General features: G+C 43.3%; 2 long non-coding RNA genes across 2 annotated transcripts; one reads left to right on the top strand and one right to left on the bottom strand.

Annotated features, from left to right (window-relative positions):
- Window positions 1–7,722: 7,722 nt before the first annotated feature.
- LOC121101317 lies at window positions 7,723–12,480 on the bottom strand. Its single transcript, XR_005833321.1, has 2 exons — window positions 9,103–12,480; window positions 7,723–8,075 (listed from the first exon to the last, which is right to left on the bottom strand). It is a non-coding gene; the product is annotated as an uncharacterized LOC121101317 (long non-coding RNA).
- On the top strand, window positions 8,072–9,429 carry LOC121101316. Its single transcript, XR_005833320.1, has 2 exons — window positions 8,072–8,599; window positions 8,864–9,429. It is a non-coding gene; the product is annotated as an uncharacterized LOC121101316 (long non-coding RNA).
- Window positions 12,481–21,423: the final 8,943 nt, after the last annotated feature.

The raw sequence follows: 21,423 nt of genomic DNA, 5'->3' as shown, positions 1-21,423 counted from the left end.
GCTCTGGGTGACTCGGTTCCTTCTCTGCTGGGGCCTCCAGTCAGTGCGGGAGACCAGAAACTGGCACATCTATTTCTGTGTCAGCGGGCGACAAGTGCCTTGAAAGCAAGTTAACGGGCGAGAGGGATGGGGAGAGGCCTCTCAGGTGGAGAAGGTCTCTGCCGAGGGACGGGGTAGCCAGCTCTCCGCTGCTCACCCTTTTCTACCTTGTGAATGTTGTCCTGGTTCAGCTCTTTCTCTTCCAAACATGTAAACAGGAAATAGTTTAAAATAACCAACAATAAATAAGATGGGGGGGGCATCATCAATACATAAAATAGGATATAATTTGTTTTTTTAAAAAGTGGCAAACTTTATTTCTTTTTAAACCCTTGTTGGAGGCCAGGAGACAGCCCAAATGGGTATCAAGGTTACTCTGAGGAGAGGAACCAGGTTAGGAGAGGGAGTCAGTGGGACTCCAGTATTATTGTGTTTTGGTTTTTTAATTAAAAAGTTAAAATTTAAAAATTTTTTAAAAAATACAGTAAGTATAGGGGTGCCTGGGTGGCTCAGTGGTTAAACGTCAGACTCTTAATTTTGGCTCAGGTCATGATCTCAAGGTTGTGAGATCAGACCCTGTGTTGGCCTCGCATTGAGCAGGGAATCTACTTGAGATTCTCTCTCTCTCTCTCTCTCTGCCCCCTCCCTCCACTCACTTGTGCTTCCTCTAAATAAATAAATAAAATCTTTAAAAAAAAAAAAATACTGTAAGTATATATAACCAGTAGGGAAACCTGAAGGAAAAAAGGAAAGGCATTAATCCTGAAGAAGAATCCCTGAGGACGGTGGGCAGGTCCGGCCCACAGGTGCTTCTGAGGAAAGGGTGTGGGCAGAACCTTCCTGGTGAGTGGCAGCTCACTGACTGGCACAGGAGTCATGGGAATAGCAGGACTGCTGGCAGGGGACCGATGTATGTGTGCTCCTGAGGGCTGGTCACCACTGCTGAGATGTGTCCTGACTTTGCAATGTCTCCATCCCCAAGGGACCTGAGAGAGAGGTGATTCTTTGCAGCCCGAGAGGACCTACAGGTGGAGTGAAGGGCAGGAGCAAGGACTCCTGGGGAGCAGAATGTGAGCACACTGAGGCCCAAAGAAAGACAGTTTTGTCACAGTGTGGGTCAGTCGTAGCTGAGAGGTGGACGTAAGTCTGAGAGGCAATGAGAGCAAATTGTATGACTCCTTGAAGTCCAAGGTGAGGTGTTCAGACTTCCAGACATGCTGGGCAGCCATGGCCAGTTGTTAGGTAGCGCAGGGGCAGTTCCAGAGTAAGGCTGCAGATGGATGCATCTGGAAGCCAGGGAAGATGGTTGCCTAAGGGCGAGCCTAGAGACTGGTTTGCCACCATCAGGAGAGCCCTAGGGGGACATGAAAAGGACCTGAGTGAGGTGCTGGGGATGGGAAAGCAGGGGTCAGTGTGACAGTTGCTGTGGAGTTCAGCATCCTAGGGAATGATCTGGGAGGAGATCTGGGTCAGGCTTGTTTAACCATGCAGAGAAGCCCACTCAGACTACCAATAGGAGGGGAAGAGGAATTTTCTGTAGGACAGAAATGAAGCAGAGCCAGGCCTCATGGGCACGAGCCTGGGATCTGGGAATCCTTAAGATCAGAGGGGACAACTCCTTGCATGTGTGGGGGGTCCACGTATCTCCTTTCTGTGACTCTATCCTGTGCGCCATGGTTCCAGGTTTCTGCTCCCTGTGACTTCATCCTGCAGTGATCCAGGGTTGCCAGGACCAATTCTGACTTCTCGTCTCTGTGGTTTGGAAGCTCCCATGCTCCGCACTTTTGATCGCAGGTTGGGGTCCTGACATTGGAATAGTTGGCCAGCGCCGAGCCACATGTGTATTAGGTCATATGTCTACTCTTGGCTGAGGTTACCCAGGGCTGCCCCTTCCTGAGCTTTGGCAAAGCCGAGTAGGTTCAGAAGCTGAATGCATGTCTCATAGAGATGACAGAGAGAAGCAATCAAAGACAACAGCAGGGACAATCCATTGTTACTGGAAAATGTTGCTGTATTTCATTAAAAGGAAAGCATAAGGAGGACCATTTAATGGAGTTCAACACCAGACCATAGTTTAAAAAGAATCCACATCAGATATTATTGTCATGAGAAAATGTTAAAATTATTTTAAAACTGGAAATATAAGGGCACCTTGGTGGCTCAGGTAAGCATCTGCCTTCAGCTCAGGTCATGATCCCAGGGTCCTGGGATAGAGCCCTGCATCGGGCTTCCTGCTCAGAGTGGAGCCTGCTTCTCCTTCTCTCTTGGCCTCCCCTCCTCCTGCACATGATCTCTCTCTCTCTCTCTCTCAAATAAATCTTTAAAAAAGATAAAATAAAAAATAAAACTAGAAGTATAAAAAGGATGACTGCAATCAGTCACCACTTCTATTCAATGTTATATTGGTGATCCTAGCCAGTGCAGTAAGAGAAGAAAAAGAAAATGTATTTAAAAAGGGTGAAATCAAACTTTCATTACACAGGTGATATTACTGTCTAATAGAAAACCAAAAAAATAAAAAATAAAAAAATTCCATAGGTAAATTATTGCACTAAGAGCTTATATAAAAAACCAATCACATTTCTATATACCCACAGCAGTTAGAAAACATAATCTAAAAAATAACACCATTTCCATTAGAACAAAAAAAACCCACAAGATAATTATGGGAAAATCTTACAAAGGACATACAACTTCAGTATGGAAAAAATTTAAGGCCTCTATTGTAATACATAAAAGACCTAAATCTAAGAATATACCATGTTCTTAGGAAAACCCAATATTTAAAGAGGTCCATTTTCCCCAAATTGACTATAGAATCAACATAATTCTAAACAGAACTCCAGTAGGGTCTCTTTGAGGACCTTGACAAGCAGATTCTGAAATTTATCTGGAAATGCAAAAGCCTAAGAAGAGTCAAGTAGCCAAATGAAGGAGTCAAGTAGCCAAATGAAGGATCTGCTCTACCAGCTATCGATATTTATTATAAAGTTACCATAACTAAAACAGAAGGATCAATAACAGCTAACAGATAAAGAACCCAGAAACAGCCGCAGAAGAGTATGAAACTTTTGCGTATGACGAAGGTGATGTTGAAGCCGCCTTAGCTTCCCGTTGCTGCTGCAACAAAGTGTCTCACGCATTTAGAGGCTTAAAGCAACACTAATTTATTCTCAGAGGGCTCTGGAGTCGGAATTCTCAATGTGTCTACAAGGCTGTGTTCCTTTTGGAGGCTCTAGGGCAGAATGTATTGTTAACATCTTTTCTAGCTTCTAGAGGCTGCCACGTCCCTTGGCTCATGACCCCTTCCTCTTTCTTCAAAGTGCAGGACTCCGGGGTCTAAGTCTAACTCTTCCCTCTTAGGAGGACCCTCCTGACTACATCGGGCTCACCCACGTAATCCAAGATAATCTCCCCTTCTCACGATCCTTCCTTGCACCTGCCAAGTTCCTTCTGCCATAGAAGGTAACATAGTCACAGGTTTCAAGGATGAAGAAGTGGACATTTTCGGGGAACCATTAGTCAGCTTGTCACAAAGAGCAGGGACAGAAATAGTGCTGAGATCATTGGTTATTCATATGGAGAAAAGGACATTGATATTTGTAACATAAAATCAACCCCAAATAGATCACACACTTAAATATGGAAAGGGGGGCACCTGGCTGGCTCGGTCGGTTGAACACAGCAGACCTTGGTTTCAGCTCGGTTCATGATCTCATGGGTCTCGAGATCAAGCCCCCTGAGGGGAGGGGAGTCTCCTTGAAGATTCTCAGCCTCTGCCCTCCCTCTACATGCACGTGCATGTGCTCTCTCTCTCGCTCTAAAATCTTTTTTTTAATATGAAAAGGAAAGTTTAATATTCTTAGAAGATAATAGGGAAGAATGTCTTGATCAACTTGGGTAGAGAATGATTTATGGACACATCTCATCCGATCGTGGGCCTTGCTTTATTGTGCTTTGCAGAAATTGCATTTTTTACAAATTGAAACTTTGTGGCAACCCTGCGTCCAGCAAGTCTATTGGTGCGATTTTCCCAACAGCATTTGCTCACTTTGTGTCTCCGTGGCACATTTTGGGCATTCTTACAATATTTCAAGTTTCTTCACTGTTCTACTGGATGATCTGTGATGTTACTGGGATTGTTTCGGGGTGCCACAACGGCGTCCATCCCAGGCAGTAAACCGAATTGATGAATGTTGTGTGTTTTCTGACTCACCATTCCCCCGTGTCTCTCCCTCTCCCCAGGCTTCCCTATTCCTTGAGACACAGCAATATTGAAATTAGGCCAATTAATAACCCTACAGTGGCCTGTGTCAAGGGAAAGAAAGAGTCGCATGGCTCTCACTTTAAATCAGAAGCTGGGAATGATTTAGCTTAGCGAGGAAGGTGTGTCGGGAGCGGAGATAGGCCCAAGGTGAGGCCTCTTGCACCAGACCACCAGGGTGTCGCTGCAAAGGCAGAGTGTGTGAAGGAAATCAAAGGCGCCGCTCCAGGGAGCACAGAAATGCTAAGAAAGTGAAACAGCCGTATTGCCGATCGGGAGAAAGGTTGAGTGGTCTGGGTAGAAGATCACACCAGCCACAACATGCCCTTCAGCCAAAGCCGAATCCAGAGCGGGGCCCTAGCTTTCTTCAATTCCGTGAGGGCTGGGAGAGGTGAGGAGGCTGCAGAAGAAAGTGGAAGCTAGCAGAGGTGGTGCACAAGGCTTAAGGAAAGAGGCCTGTGCAGAACATTAAAGTGCAAGGGGAAGCAGCAAGTTCTCCGGAAGATCTCGCTGAGGTAATTAACAAAGGTAGCTACACTCAACAGCGTATTTTCAGTGTAGAAGAAACAGCCTTATAGTGGAAGAAGAGGCCTCGTAGGACTTTCAGAGCTAGAGAGAAGTCAACGCCTGGCTTCAAAGGACAGGCCGACTGTCGTTATAGGGACTAATACAGCTGCTGACTCGGAGTTGAAGCCAACGCTCCTTTGCCATCCTGAAAATCCTAGGGCTCTTTAGGATTATGTTAAATCCACTCTGCCTGGGCTCTGTAAATGGAAGAGCAAAGCCTGGGTAACAGCACATCTGTTTACAACATGGTTTACTGAATGTTTTAAGCCCACCCTTGAGACCTACTGCTCAGAAAAAAGATTCCTTTCAAAATATCACTGCTCACTAACAATTCACCTGGTCACCCAGAGCTCCGAGGAGGTACAGTGAGATGAATGTTGTTTTCGTGTCGCTAACACAGCATCCATTCTGCAGCCCCGGGGACAAAGGAGTCATTTCAACTTTCAGGTCTTATTATTTAAGGAATACGTTTCATAAGGCTGTAGCTGCCACAGATAGTGATTCCTCCGATGGCTTTGGGGGAAGTACATTGAAAACCTTCTGCAAAGGAGTCACCATTCTAGAAGCCATTAAAAATATTCATGATTAGGGGCGCCTGGGTGGCTCAGTGCGCTAAGCGTCTGCCTTCAGCTCAGGTCATGATCCCAGGGTCCTGGGATCCAGCCCATGTGGGGCTCCCTGCCCAGCGGAGAACCTGCTTCTCCCGCTCCCCCCCCCCACTCATGTGCTCGCGCTCTCTCTCTCTCTCTCAAACAAATAAAATTTTTAAAAAATTCATGATTCATGGGAAGAGGTCAAAATATCAACATTCACAGGACTTTGGAAGAAGTGGATTCTAACCCTCATGAAGGACTTTAAGAGATTCAATACTCCAGTGGAGGAAGTACCTGCAGCTGTGGTGGAAACAGCAAGAGAACTAGAATCCGAAGTGGAGCGTGAAGGCGGGACTGAATGGTGACAACCTCATGATCAGACCCGAACAGATAAGGAGCTGCCCCTCATGGCTGAGCCAAGCACGTGGTTTCCTGAGCTGGAATCCGCTCCTGGGGGAGAGGCTGTGAAGCTTGTTGAAATGATGACAAAAGACTCAGAATATTACATAAACTTAGTTGATAAGGCAGAGGCAGGGTTTGAGAGAACTGACTCCAATTTTGAAAGGAGTCCTACAGTGGGTCAAATGCTATCAAACAGCACCGCAAGCCACAGAGAAATTGTGAAAGGAGGAGTCAATCGATGTGGCAAACTTCACTGTTGTCTTATTTTAAGAAATTGCTACAGCTGGGGCGCCTGGGTAGCCAGTCGTTAAGCGCCTGCCTTCAGCTCAGGGCGTGATTCTGGTGTTCTGGGATCGAGCCCCACATCAGGCTCCTCTGCTGGGAGCCTGCTTCTTCCTCTCCTACTCCCTCTGCTTGTGTTCCCTATCTGGCTGGCTGTCTCTCTGTCAAATAAATAAATAAAATCTTAAAAAAAAAAAAAAAATTGCTACAGCTGCCCCAGCCTTCAGCAGCCCCTGCCCGGTCAGTTGGCAGCCATCAACGTTGAGGTAAGACCCTCTACAAGCAAAAAGATGATGATTTGCTGAAAGCAAGTATCAAGTATTTCTCAATCCAGGTATGTACATTTTTTAGACATAATGCTCTTACACACCTAATAGGCTACAGTATAGTATAAACATATCTTTTATATGCGCTGGGAACCCAAAAAATTCATTTAACTCAGTTTATTGTGGTGGTCTGGAACTGAATGCACCTCTCTGAAGTATGCCTCTAGTAAACAATATAAAAAAGTTAGAAAAATTAATGCAACTACATTAAAATTAAGAACTCCTGTTTGTTGGAAGACACAGAAAGTGAAAGTAAAGAAAGTAAAGAAAGTGAAAAGTCCAATCCCAAACTGGGAGAAGATATTCACCACATACATAACCAACAAAGGAACAATACTGAAGACAGCTAAATAACTATAACACGAGTAAGGAAAAGATAACCCAACAGAAATATGAACATGAGACCAGTGGTCCATAAATACATTCCAGTTCATTAGTCATGAGGAAAATGGAGGTTAAGATGACAAGATGGCAGGGCACCTGGTTGGCTCAGTTGGTAGAGCATGTGACTCTTGATCTTAGGGTATGAGTTCAAGCTCCATGAAAAGTGTAGAGCTTACTGAAGACAGTTTTTTAAAAATAAAAAAAAAAGGGGCACCTGGGTGGCTCAGTCAGTTAAGCATCTGACTCTTGATCTCAGCTCAGGTCTTGATCTCGGGGTTGTGCATTCGAGCCCTACACCAGGCTCCATGTTGACCATGGAGCCTACTTAAAAAAATAAAACCAGAGAATATTTCTTTAAAAGATGATGAGATGGCATTTTATGCCCACAAAATTGGAAAAAATTTAAAATCTAATAGTTCAAAGTGTTGGGGGAAACATGGGGCAGTGGGAGCAACTTCAAGTGGGGGGGGGGAGTATAAATTGGTGCAACCATTTTGGAAAACATTCAGACACATTTGGAAAACCACTGTGGAAAATTCAGTATTTTGTAAAAGCCAGTATATACCCATCCCATGAGCAGGGTTTTCCACTCCTAAAGTTATACTTTAGAGGAACTCTTGCACAGATGAATAAGGACATATTAGCAAGCTGAATCACAACTGCATTCTTTGAAATTAAAAAAAGAATACTGAGAACATCCCCTATTTCCGTGGACGTGCTAATGCACAAATGGGAAAAATCCACATACTAGAATGTTATAGTGTGGGAATGGACCTATACCCATCTGCAGCAATAAAGATGGATCCTAGAAGAAAAAGGGAGTGAAAGAAAGCCTCAGAAGGCCAAAACAAAACACCACACTATAAGACACTGTTTTTATAAATCTCAAAAACAAGCAAAACTGAGCAACATGTTGTTTAGAGATGGATTCATACGGGTTAACACTTTTTTAAAGCATGAAAATGGTCACAGTAGTTCTCTCTGAGGGAGCAGTTCCCATAAGGAAGGGCATGCTGCCCAACGCAGGGCTCATGTTCTACTTTGGGGGCGGTTTGTAAGTATTCATTTTATCGTCACTGTAACGTACATGACAGGATACAGTTTCCGAAGTCCTGGGTCATTCCAGTGAGGTGCTTGTGTTAAGCGGAAGACCTCCCTAATAGGCAAGCCAGCAACTGGGAGAACACATTCCCATGCACGTATCTGACAGAGGCGCACCTGCGGATCGACAAGAAGAGGACAAAACTCAATTGGAAAATGGGCCAAGGACCCGAGGCCCCCAGGTGGCCGAGGAGCACATGAGAATGTCCCCTATCTCCTCACTCAGGGGGGACGTGCAAATTCAAGCCTCAGTGATATACCACTCCGGACCAGACTGGCAGCTAGCATTTAAAGACCCACAATATTAAGTTCTGACAAGGATATGCAGCGCCTGGAAGCGATCTTTAATTGACAGAGGGGGAGGAAATTGGTTTCCACGGCAGGAAACTGCTGGACATTATGTACTAAAGTGAAACCGATGCCCAACCTCATGACCCAGCACTTCCACTCCTAGATGTTTACGCAAGAGAACTGAGTGCATATGTCCGCAAAAGACATGCATGGGAGCGTTCCTGACAGCTTTATTCACCGTAGCCGCACGCTGGAAACCACCAGCGCGGGCATTAACAAGGTCAGTACATTGTGGCCTAAAAAGAAACGACTGATACAACAGCATGGATGGACGTATCTCTGACATCCCGGTGAGCAAAGTCCAGCACATACGTGCTGCGTCATTCCATGTATGTGAAGTTCAAGACCAGGCTGGTTAATCTATAAATATAGAAGTCGGAAGAGGGGTCACCTCGTGGTGCCTCGGAAAGCGCACGAGGGAACCTCTGGGGAGGACGGAAACGTTCTAGGTTTGATCTGAGTGCTAGTCACGTGGTATATACGTATGCAAACAATTATAATTTGTATATTCTGTGTACAGGTTATACTTTTTTTTTTTTTTTTTTTTTTGTAAGTCCTGTAGTACCTCCTTCCCAGCGGGTTCCTCCCCTGCCCCGCTGCTCTGCCTGGAATCCTGGAAGCCTTCTCATTTTGCCCGAGGAAAAGCACTGCAGCCACGGTGACCAGGCACAGCAAAGACACCGAGCATTCTCAGCGGCACTGAAAGGCCCGCAAGATACATAAGAAACCAGCGGACAGCCCTGAGAGGAACGGAGATCGGCAGAACGGGAGAGCTGACTGCCCATGAACTCACTTGTTTATTCAACAAAGACTCTGAACTTCTGCCATGGGCACGCACCGTACAAAGTTCTCCTCCGAGAATCCAGCACCGTCTTCAGCCCTCAGCCACACAGCTCGACCCTCCCCTTCCCGGCGGCGCCGCCCCCTCCATGCCGGCCTCCACTCCCTCACCTTTCCACCCTCTTCTCTGGGCGCCTAGACACCTCCTGAGTTTAGCTTGCTGAGATTCAGCCTTGGCCGATGAACCCGTGAATCTTTCCAGCTTTGGCTCTTCCTGATAAGTGTGGTCTGAGCCACCGCTGTGTGACCAAGTACCCCAGAATTGAGCAACTCCCAACACTGGTCCTTGCGTCCGCCCTGCTTCTGTGGGTCAGGAATCTAGGCGGGCCTCCGTGGGCAGGCGTCTCCTTCACGAGGTGTCCTCTGGGCAGCTCCTGCGGGGCTTCCCTCCTCTTAACAATGCGGACTCATTAGGAATTACTTGAACACCCAGCTCCCTGCCCACTGAGCTCTTGCAAAACTTGCAGATAACAGCTGCGGTAATCCCTAACACAAACACGAACCGAAGCTAACGGGGCCTTGGCTTCGCGCAGGCATCGGAAGGCCTCTGCGTTTCTAAGCAACCATGCTTAAGGAAACAGAGATACCGTCCATCCTACAGTTAGGAGACGAAGACTGGTCTAAAAATATTTTCTTTTTCTTTCTTTGAAGAAAGAGAAGAAACTTTATCTTGGGTAAACCCTAGATTGAATAATTAAGTCAGTCCCTTCCCTTGACACTGTTCCCCCCCCCACCCACCCAGCTGCTTCCTCAATTTCTCTTCAGGTTAGATCTTCATAAAAATCAAAGCATCAGTACAAACGTAGGTGGAGCAAAACAGAACTAAATGTCAAAGCTGCACAGATAAAATACATCCATCAGCCTTCTGATCCAGCAGATTATTTCAGGAAACACCCACAGAGCTCAGACAGGAAGTGCCTGTGCCCGGCAGCGCTCACAGACCCAGGCAGCGCCCGCTGTTACAGGACGGGTTTGGAGAACTGGGTCACAGCCCTGAATGAGCCCTTCTCGAGGCCAGAGTTTCCACATGGTCTGTGTGACCATTAACTGGACGGTGCACATCCAGCCCCCAGCACCGTACATAGCACCTCACAGGTGCTCGGGGGCTACTGGACAACTGGTAGTGGGCTCTGTCTACCCACTTTATCAGCCATCATGGAACCAGGCCCTGGGCTGTCTCCACTCAGCACCACCTTTTGCAAAGGCGTGGTTCGTTTTCCTGCTACACAAGGCTGTGCATACCTGTGGCTCCCGCCCCCTCCCCACCCCCACCAATCTGTACATCACGTCAAGTCCTCTCACCAGGTAAAAGATTTGATTACAACAATATTGCATTCATCTGATGTGTAGAAGAGATGTGCATGCTACATCATAAATAACTCTTTAACTTCCAGACAAAGCTCAAAGTAGATCTCCTTTTTTTCTTTTCTTTTTTTTTTTTTTAAGGTAAGCTCTATGCCCCACGTGGGGCTTGAACTCACAACCCAAGATCAAGAGTTGCATGCTCTACTGACTGAGCCAACCAGGCGCCCCCCACCTTTTTTCTTTTAACTTCATATTGCCTTGAAAATTAGTTAAAAGACGGCTTATTCACACCTTATGAACTCTTCAAGCATAGACCCAGAACCCCGAATTGACACATCCGCTCTTCTGGAAGTATCTAAAAATTGAAAGCTGTGCCAAGCATATCCTAGATGCTCAGCAAACATTAGCAGTTTATGTTAAAAATTATCCTCCAGGGGCGCCTGGGTGGCTCAGTCGGTTAAGTGTCGGACTCATAGTTTCGGCTTGGGTCAGGATCTCAGGGTCATCAGCTCGAGTCCCACATCAGGCTGTGCACTCAGAGCAGAAACTACTTGAGACTTTTTCTCCCTCTGCCCCTTCCCCCTCTAAAATAAATATTTTTTTTAAAAAAATTATCCTCCGAAATAGCATCCTAGTTTGGAAGGGAAGATGGCGTAGTACTTGGAAAAAGAGCAGGTGCTTTAAATAGATGGTTTACTTGACTCTATTTTAGTTTCTCTTGTATGTGATTTTGCTATGTCACTTACTCCTAAAACCCTAAAAATAAATGTTGTGTTTAATATTAGTCCACTGGAACTATTTCTGGCTGGACACGGTAGATAGTGCAGGAACTCACGCTCGCGCGTTCAGAAACTGTTGAGTGATCCAAAGGTTAAGGCAGGATGTGGTTTCTACAGGGTCTGGCACGTAAATAGTGAGAGTTCGGGGCGGGTGGACTGGTTTTATGAAGATATGCTTCCATTTCCCCTTGCATGACAGCAACAGAAAACGCAAAAACTTGGAGTACCCGCCTGTGCTTAAGTGTTGTTCGTTTCGTAGGATTTGATTTTGAGTGATAGGCTCTCTGGCCAGAGTGCTAACAACTGCGGTACCGAAACGCTGACCCTTTTTTTTTTCTTCGGTTTAGTCACCAAAAATTATTTGATGCTTCCCGTGGCCAATCACGCAAGAATTCACGCTTGAGTACTTTAGAAACTGTGCCATGGTCTAAAGGTTCAACTCAGGATGTGGTTTCCACCCTGAGGCCGGGCTCAGCTGCCACTCACTTTCCTTTCATAATTTAGCTTTCCTCCCTCCCACAGTAAGACGTGTATGCACCTTAAAAAGTGAAGAGTTTTACAGTGAGGGGTGCCTGGCTGGTTCGGTTGGTGGAGCGAGCGACTCTTCATCTCAGGGTTGTGAGTTCAAGCCCCACAGGGAGTGTAGACATTGCTTAAATATAAATCTTAAAAAAAAAAAAAGTTTTATAGTGAAAAAGCTGACAATGAAAAATAATAGTTCCCTCGGATCTCCTCCAATGCGCTCTGAGCCTGGTCCCCAGAAGCACCTACTTCCAGCTCTTCTAGCTGTTTCTTGTGCCCGTTCCCTCCGTATTTCTGGGTGATATGCTTGTGCTGCTATTTCGTGGTTTTCCCATTGGCTGACTGCTCTAAAAGACTACGATTTCTCTCTCCTGGGCCTCCCCCTCCACAAACTTATCCTCCCAACATAGCTAGATCACAGGTTTGAGGGAAATCAGTATTCAATATTCATTACTACAACCATGTAAATATCACTCCCAAACGAGCCATATGAACAATACCACAATTGCGCTTCGTTTCCTGTGCAACTTTTCCTTACCTCCAAATTAATAATTTACTTTGCTAAGTATCTCAGATTCCCCCCACATTGCAACGGACATGTAAATTGCTTCTCAAAACATTCAAACCAATGAGGGGTCCTATCAGCCAAACTTCTCTTTCTTAACTGTGTCCTTCCTGGAGTCCTCCTGCTTCTAATTACTCTCATCCTTTGAACTTAAAGGGGTTTCCTCCTTGCTATAAGAAATCAGAATTTATTTTAGAAATTCGTCAAGATAAAAATAAAAAAGTTATTTTAAGCTAATTTCATCAGGACCCTGAGCATTCAAACATGAGTAAGTCTTGCTTCCTCCTCTCAACACGTTCAGTCTGGACCGGGAAAGCCATGAAATGGAAAGATGCGGGGACACTTACAGACACAGGGAATAGAGTGAGGGGGCACCCCACGGAGGACAGCATAGGGTTCTGAGACCCCTGCCTTTGGAATCAGGCAGATCTGGGTTTAAATCCTGATTGTGCCTCCTCTGGGACCTCAGTTAACCACCTAACCTCCCAGAGCCTCAATTTATTTTTCTCTGAAATAGATCCCACCTCCCCCCCGCCCGCCCCCCTCACCCCAGGATGTTGCAGAGATGATGTCAGAGAACAGACAGACACATGAAAGCACCCAGCACCACAGTTCAACCGCAACAGTCACGGAAAAACCCACCAAATGGAATCCAGGGGTTACTTACGTGCCTTAGGATTTACATTAATATTAATTGCATACTGCAAATCATCCTCCCATAAGTCACCGTAACATTTGTTGCACTTTTATACTTTTGTAATTAGGGGAAAGAAAAGCTGAATTTTACTGGAAGATAATGAATGACTTCATTTCAGTGTATGCCCATTTTAGAGCTCGACTCAAGTTTTGCATGTCAGAAATTCTTTGCAGTGGTTGTGAGAAAAATCCCCCCAGTAAAAAAATCTGATGTTTCATATTCTAAGAGAAACATACACTTCTTTTTAAAGATTTTTTATTTTTAAGTAATCTCTACGCCCAACATGGGGCTTGCACCCACAACCCCGAGATCAAGAGTTGCACGCTCTACTGACCGAGCTAGCCGGGTGCCCTGAGAAATATATACTTTCCATCAACCATCAGTTAGTATTACTTGAAACTAAAGGGGCAGTTTTATAAGCGTGACGATCGATCGTATAGCATCGCCCTCAGCTTGGCTCCCCATCCGAGGGTTGGGCTCCGGCTGTTCACGCTCCTGCTTTTCCTCCCAAGGTCTTGGTCATTTGTCAGCAAAGAGTGCTCATGTTCTCATCCTAGCCTCGCCCAGAGTTACTTTGAGTTACATCCCTGCTCCTCATGTTTTCAAACACTTCAAGTACCTTAAACTATTCAGAAGTGATCTCGGCTTTCGGTAGTATTTGCTTTTTTCCAGAAGAGTGTGAAAGGATCAAGACCTTCCTATAAAGAACAAGAACGTTCCCAGTGTTGTATTTATCTAGTAGGTGCTTATTGAAACATGCATTATGTGTTAGCCCCCAAGAACCCTGAGTGGCAGAAAACATGTTACTATTTACCACCTGCCACTGGCAGTGAAGGATGGTCTGCTCCCACAAAGGTCAATTCTCCATCGTGAGCTATTAGGACAGTTGGAATGAAGTTAAGTGTGGTTTGCTGGGATACTCTTGAATGTAGCCAGACCATGTAGGCGCCGCTCAATGTTTAGCACCCTCTGCAGACAGCTACCAAGTAGCAATGCCAATAATACCAACTTCTCGTCCGTCCGTTTGATTTTCTGTCCTTCTAAATTTTATTTCCAATACATATGAAATGAATATATTCTCAAGAAATCAATACAGACGACACGAAGTTCACCTGGACATCGCCCTCATCTCATCTTCCCCCAGAAATCATCATTGTTATCAGTTGCCTATGTAGCCGCCCAGAATTTTTCTCTCTGTGCACTCGCAAGCATCGATAGGTATTACGTAAACATATATTTCAATTGATTATTATACACAGTACCTATCACTAGGCAACGTAGACTTCCTCCCTAACAGTATGACGTTGCGTCCTTGTCAGCACGAGAACAGTGTATGGCATTTCAGCAATTGCCCTACGAGGGGCCATGCGGGCAGTTTTGCTCCTGCGCTGTTCCGGTGTTACAGAAAGCCTACTATGCTCACTCTTCGTGTACAGAGCAAGTGTTTTCTCCAGTGGATTGCTAGAAATAAAATGTCTGGGTCCAAGATATACATCTTTAAAATTTCAACAGACACCATGAACTTGGCCTCTAAAACTTTTATCCTCACACCCACAGTATAGGAATGTGGACCTGTGACCCTACATCCTTACAGAATTGGGGATACCAATCTTTTTTTTTTTTTAAAGATTTTATTTATTTATTTATTTGACAGAGATAGAGACAGCCAGCGAGAGAGGGAACACAAGCAGGGACAGTGTGAGAGGAAGAAGCAGGCTCATAGAGGAGGAGCCTGATGTGGGGCTCGATCCCAAAACGCCAGGATCACACCCTGAGCCGAAGGCAGCCGCTTAACCGCTGTGCCACCCAGGCGCCCCTGGGGATATCAGTCTTTTAAGTGTTTGTGATGTTGCGAGAAATTACTGTAGGTCATTATTTGAAAAAAGTACTGATTAGGTGCTTACTGTGTGTCTGTCAGTCACTGTTCTGGGCGCTGGAATTTAGTAGTCATGAAAGAGACAAGGCCCCACCTTCATGAATGTGGCATGCTACTAGGGCAGAGAGATGATAAACAGAAAAATGATAAAAATATATCCGGCAATGGGAAAAGGTGGTGAGAAATAGCTGGATTCCAGGTACATTTGAAGACGGAGATGAGAGGATGATGGATAAATTCCATGTAAAACCGGTGGGAGGGTCAAAATCATTCCAAGTTTGAGCATAAGAGCTCAATGAAAGGAAATGAGATATGAAGGTCGGATGGGGAAGTACAGCTTGGGGGTGAGGAAGGACCCAGAGTTCACTGTAGATGTTAGGCATGAGATGTCTATCAGCTCTCCAATGGGAGGGGTGAATAGGTACCGGGACAGTAAGTTCAGGGAAAGGTTAGGATCAAAGGTATCAATTTGGGAGTCATCGACACATGAATGATACTCAAAGCCATGCATTTGGATAAGCTCCCCCCCCAAAGAGTGAGGGAGAGTAGAGGGCCAAGGACTGAGCTCACAGGCATTCAGGAAGCTTCTGTACACATACCCCAATTGGTGTTTGTCCTAATATAAATTCAACTTTTGCTAGAATCAACTCACTAATATTTTATTTACCATTTCACATCCAATAAACATGAGATTGGATTGTAATTTTTCTTACAATGTCCTTATCAGGTTTTGGTACCATGGACAAGCTAATCGCATAAAATGGGTCCGTTGGGAAGTGTTCCCTTTTGTTTTTTCCTATTCCCTTAAAGCATTTGTGTAAGACTGTTGTTATTTTTTTCTTAAAATGGTAAAAAGTCACCAGTAAAGGTAAATGGGCCTAGTGTTTTCTTTACAGGAAGATTTATTATTTTTAATAGATTCATTGAGGTATAATTGATATACTATAATCTGTAATTCTGTAATAAACTACCTTTATTTAAGGTGCACAATTTGATAAGTTTTGATATAGGTGTAGCCCATGAAACCACCATCACAGCCAAAATAATGAGTATACATATCACCCCCAGAAGTTTTCTCATGCTCCCTGGGAATCTCTCTCTCATGCTGTTCTCCCTTACAAACCCAGACAACCATTGATATGTCTATTCTATTCCCTTAAAGTTCTATTGAAATCTCTTGCCCATTTGTTACTGAGTTGTTTGTTTTCTTATTGAGTTTTGAGAGTTCTTTATACATTATGGGTACAAATCTTTTATCTGATAGGAGAGTTGCGAATATTTTCTCCCAGTCTGTGGTTCGTGTGTTGGTTCTCTGAGCAGTGTCCTTCTAAGAACAGAGTTCTTGGGGCACCTGGCGGACTTAGTTGGAGGACAGAGTGTGGGACTCTTGATCTCGGGGTTGTGAGTTTGAACCCCATGTTGGGTGTAGAGATTACTAAAAAAGAATAAACTTTAAACACAGAAGTTCTTAATTTTGATAAAGTCTAGCTTATCAATTTGTCATTAGAATTATGGAAATTAATGCTCACATATTTTGAGGTCAAATTTTTAAATTTTTGTATCTTCCTTGTAAATTGACCATTTTATCATTAGGAAATGATAATCTAATGCTTATGACGTAGTGTTTTTTGCTTTACAGTTTCACTGTTATTTCTTCTGGCCGCTCAGGGCCAAAGTGGTTGTGAGTGCTGACTTCCTCCTCACCTTCACTCAGGCCAAATAATGTCTTATACTGTCACCTCTTCAATTCTTTTGTAAAAGGATTTTGAGAGAGAGCAAGCATGTTCATGCGCGGTGAGAGGGAGGTGCAATGGGAGAGGGAGAGAGAATCTCAAGCAGGCTTCATGCCCAGCAAGGAGCCTGACATGGGGCTCGATCTCATGACCTGAGATCATGACCTGAGCAGAAATCAAGAGTCAGACACTCAACCAACTAAGCCACCCAGGCGCCCCTCTTTTTATTTCTAAAAAATCATCTATGGATATTTGGGTTTGTTTTTTTTTTTAAGATTTTATTTATTTATTCAAGAAAGAGAGCATGAGCGGGGAGGAGAGGGGCAGCCAGAGAGGGAGAAGCAGACTCCCCGCTGGTGACTTCAATGCAGAGAAGACATTAGCAGCACACCCAAGATTAATGTGGTAAGAAATGGCAGTCCTGAAAGGAGAATAACATCACAGCTAATAAACAAGCTTCTCTTTAACTACTTCAAGATCTTTATTTAAGGTACAAAATGCAGGGGCGCCTGGGTGGCTCAGTTGGTTAAGCGTCTGCCTTTAGCTCAGGTCCGGATCCCAGGGTCCCGCGTTCAGATTCCCGTGGGAATCTATATCTGTATATGTATATTCTTGCATTTGATTTATTGATATCAAATCTTCAAATTAAGGATTTCTTTTAGCTACTCTTTTGGTTTATTTTGAATATTTATCTTTGAATATTACGTGAATTCAATTAAATGCCTTTCGTACATCCACTGAAAAGAACCCACGGTGTTCCTCCTTTATTCTGTTAATGTGGTGAGTTACAGTTACTGTTTTTTCTGATATTAATTTACCATGCCTGTGACAAATCCAACTTGGACATGTTGTATTTTTTATACATTTTATAAAATTGCTGTATTCAATTTGCTAGTATATTTTAAAGAAACTTAGTGTCTGTCGTTATGAATGGGATAACCTCAGATTTCTGTATTCCCTGTTGTCCTTGTCTTATTTCGTTATCCATGTTATACAGACTTCATTGAGTAGAGGATTTCTCTCTTTCAGTGCTCCAGAATAATTTGCATAAGATTGAGATTACTTCTCGAAAATTTAGTGGTAGCAACTTTCAAAACCATGAACTTTGTTATATGTGTCATGGAATTTTTTTAATGCTCATTCAATTTCTTTAGAAGTCATAAAACTCTTCTTTCCATTTCTTTTTGGGTCAATTTTTGTTCACTTTATTTTTCTAGAAATTAATTCACTTCATTTAAGTTATTGAGTTCATTAGCATATATTTACTCAGAGTATTCAATTAATGTCTCTTTTTTTTCCCCCCACAGTAAGAGCTTTCGATAGGAAGTGACCAAATTCCTTTGCCACAGTTTCTGGCCAATATCTGAGCAATGAATAGTTCCAGAAAGTGGCTCAAAAACATTTATATAACTTAGCTGTTGCAAAGGAAATATTGGTTTTGTTTTAATGATTAAAGAGATGATTGCAGGGGCACCTGGGTGGCTCAGTTGTTAAGCATCTGCCTTCGGCTCAGGTCATGATCCCAGCGTCCTGGGATCGAGCCCCGCATCGGGCTCCCTGCTCAGCGGGGAGCCTGCTTCTCCCTCTCCAACTCCCCCCTGCTTGTGTTCCCTCTCTCACTGTCTCTCGCTGTCAAATAAATAAATAAAATCTTAAAAAAAAAAAAAAAAGATGATTGCAGTTTAAACAGTCTTACCAGGAAACCAGAATTGCCAGTGAAAGTTGAAAAAGACTTAGGAGTATAAGCTGGAACCCCTATAATTTCTTCATTGCCCTTTTATCTCCAGAGTCTACCCAAATATGACTCAGTGATTTTATAGTATTGATTTATTTTCCTGAAGTATAATTAACATACTGTGTTATATTAGTTTCAGATGTGCAACATAATGATCCAACAATTCTGCATATTACTCATTACTCACCGTAAGAAGTTCAGTGTCCACGTGTCACTGAGCAACAGTAGTGCGGTATTATTGACTATATTCCCTGTGCTGTACTTTTTATCTCCATGGCTTATTTATTTTATAACTGAAAGTTTATGCCTCTTAATCCCCTTTATCTATTTTATTCATCCCCCGCCCACCCACCTTCCTTCTGGCAACCGTCAGTTTGTTCTTTGTATTTAAGGGTCTGGTTTTGTTTTGTGTTTTAGATTCTACGTGTAAGTGAGATCATATGGCAGTGGACTCTCTATGGTTTATTTAACTTAGCATAATACCCTCCAGGTCCATCCATGTTGTCACAAATGGCAAGATTCCTTTCCTTTTTTTATGGCCACGTAACATTCCATTGTATGTATATGTCACAAATAATTTAGACGGTCGTCTATCAGTGGACGCTTGGGTTACTTCCATGCATTGGCTATTGTAAATAGTGCCATCAATACAGAAGTACGTGTGTCTTTTTGAATTAGTGTTTTCATTTTCTTTGGGTAAATAGCCAGGAGTAGAATTACTGGATCCTATGGTAGTTCTATTTTCTTTTTTTTTTTTTTAAAGATTTTATTTATTTATTTGACAGAGACAGAGACAGCCAGCAAGAGAGGGAACACAGGCAGGGGGAGTGGGAGAGGAAGAAGCGGGCTCCTAGCAGAGGAGCCTGACGTGGGGCTCGATCCCAGAACGCTGGGATCACGCCCTGAGCCGAAGGCAGACGCTTAACGACTGCGCCACCCAGGCGCCCCATGGTAGTTCCATTTTCAATTCTTTGAGAAACCTCCATGCTCTTTTCTGCAGTGGCTGCCCCAGTTTACATTCCCACCAGCAGTGCAAAGGGAGATTTTTCTCCATATCTTCCCCAACACTTGTTATTTCTTGTCCTTTTGATTCTAGCTATTTTGACAAGTGGTATCTCCTTGCGATTTTGATTTGGATTTCTCTGACGATCAGTGATGTTGAGAATATTATCATGTGTCCGTTGGCCATCTGTATGTCTTCTCTGGAAAAATGACTATTCAGGTCCTCTGCCCATTTTTTAAATCAGATTCTTTGTTTCTTTGGTGTTGATTTGTGTAAGTTCTTTATATATTTTGGATATTAACCCCTTATTGGATATGTCATTTGCAAATATTGTCTCCCATTCAGTAGATTGCCTTTTCATTATGTTAATGGTTTCCTTCGCAGTGCAAAGGCTTTTTGTTTAACTGTAGTCTCAATAGTTTATTTTTGCTTTTGTTTCCCTTGCCCAAGGACACATATCTAGAAAAATGTTGCTAAAGCTGATGTTTTCTTCTAGGAGTTTTATGGTTTCAGGTCTCAAGTTTATGTGATTAATCCATTTTGAGTTTATTTTTGTGTATAGCGTAAGAAAGTGGTCCGGTTTCATTTTTTTTGCATGTAGCTGTACAGTTTTTCCAGCACCATTTATTGAAGAGACTGTCTTTTGCCCATTGCATATTCTTTCCTCCTTTGTAATAGATTAATTGACTACGAAAGTGTGGGTGTATTTCTGGGTTCTCTATTCTGTTCCATTGATCTGTGTGTCTGTGTGCCAGTACCCTACTGTTTTGATTATTGTACCTTTGTAGTATATCTCAAATATACTTGTACACTTGATCTTCGCCAAAAGGCCAAGAAGTGATCAAAATCTGGGATTGTGATACCTCCAGCTTTGTTGTTTTTTCTGAAGATTGCTTTGGCTATTTGGGGTCTTTTGTGGTTCCATACAAATTTTTAGTATTTTTGTTATAGTTAAATGAAAAATGCTTTTGGTATTTTGATAGCAATTGCATTGAATCTGTAGATTGTTTTGAATAGTATGGACTTTTTATCAATATTAATTCTTCCAATTCATGATCATGGAACATCTCTCCATTTGCTTATGTCATCTTCAATTTCTTTCATCAGTATCTTTTAGATTTCAGAGTATAGGTGTTTCACCACCTTGTTTAACTTTATTCCTAGGTATTTTATTATTCTTGGCACAATTGTAAATGAGATTGCTTTCTTTTTTTTTTTTTTAAAGATTTTATTTATTTATTTGACAGAGATAGAGACAGCCAGCGAGAGAGGGAACACAAGCAGGGGGAGTGGGAGAGGAAGAAGCAGGCTCATAGCGGAGGAGCCTGATGTAGGGCTCGATCCCATAACGCTGGGATCACGCCCTGAGCCGAAGGCAGGCGCTTAACTGCTGTGCCACCCAGGCACCCCATGAGATTGCTTTCTTAATTTCTCTTTCTGCTACTTTGTTATTAGTGTATAGAAATGCAACAGATTTCTGTATATTAATTTCGCATCCCACAAATTTACTGAATTCATTCATCAGTTCTGGTAGTTTTTTTTTGCTGGAGTATTTAGGGTTTTCTATATAAAGTATCATGTCATCTGCAAATAGTTACAGTTTCACCTCCTTCTGAAAAAATGAGTGCCTTTTATTTCTTTTCCTTGACTTCCAGTATGATGTTAAATAAAAGTGGCGAGAGTGTACATCCCTGTCTTGTTCCTGATCCCCAGCAAGTATGAAATTAGCTGTGGGTTTTTCATATATGGCCTTCATTGAGATATGTTCCTTCTGAACCTATTTTGCTTAGTTTTTATCATGAATGGATGTTGTATTTTGTCAAATGCTGTCTTATGCATCTATTGGGATGATCATATGGTTTTTCTCCTTTCTCCTGTTGATGCCGTGTATCATGTTGATTGTAAATATTGAATTACCCTTGCACCCCTGGAATAAATCCTACTTGATCATGGTGAATGATTTTTTAAAATGTATTATTGGATTCCGTTTGCTAGCATGTTGTTAAGGATTTTTGCATCTACGTTCATCAAAGACATTGGCCTATAGTTTTCTGTTTTT

Source organism: Ursus maritimus, unplaced genomic scaffold (genome assembly GCF_017311325.1).
Source record: "Ursus maritimus isolate PB19 unplaced genomic scaffold, ASM1731132v1 scaffold_7, whole genome shotgun sequence".
Classification (NCBI taxonomy): domain Eukaryota; kingdom Metazoa; phylum Chordata; class Mammalia; order Carnivora; family Ursidae; genus Ursus; species Ursus maritimus.
This window is presented reverse-complemented; position numbering and strand designations above follow the sequence as displayed.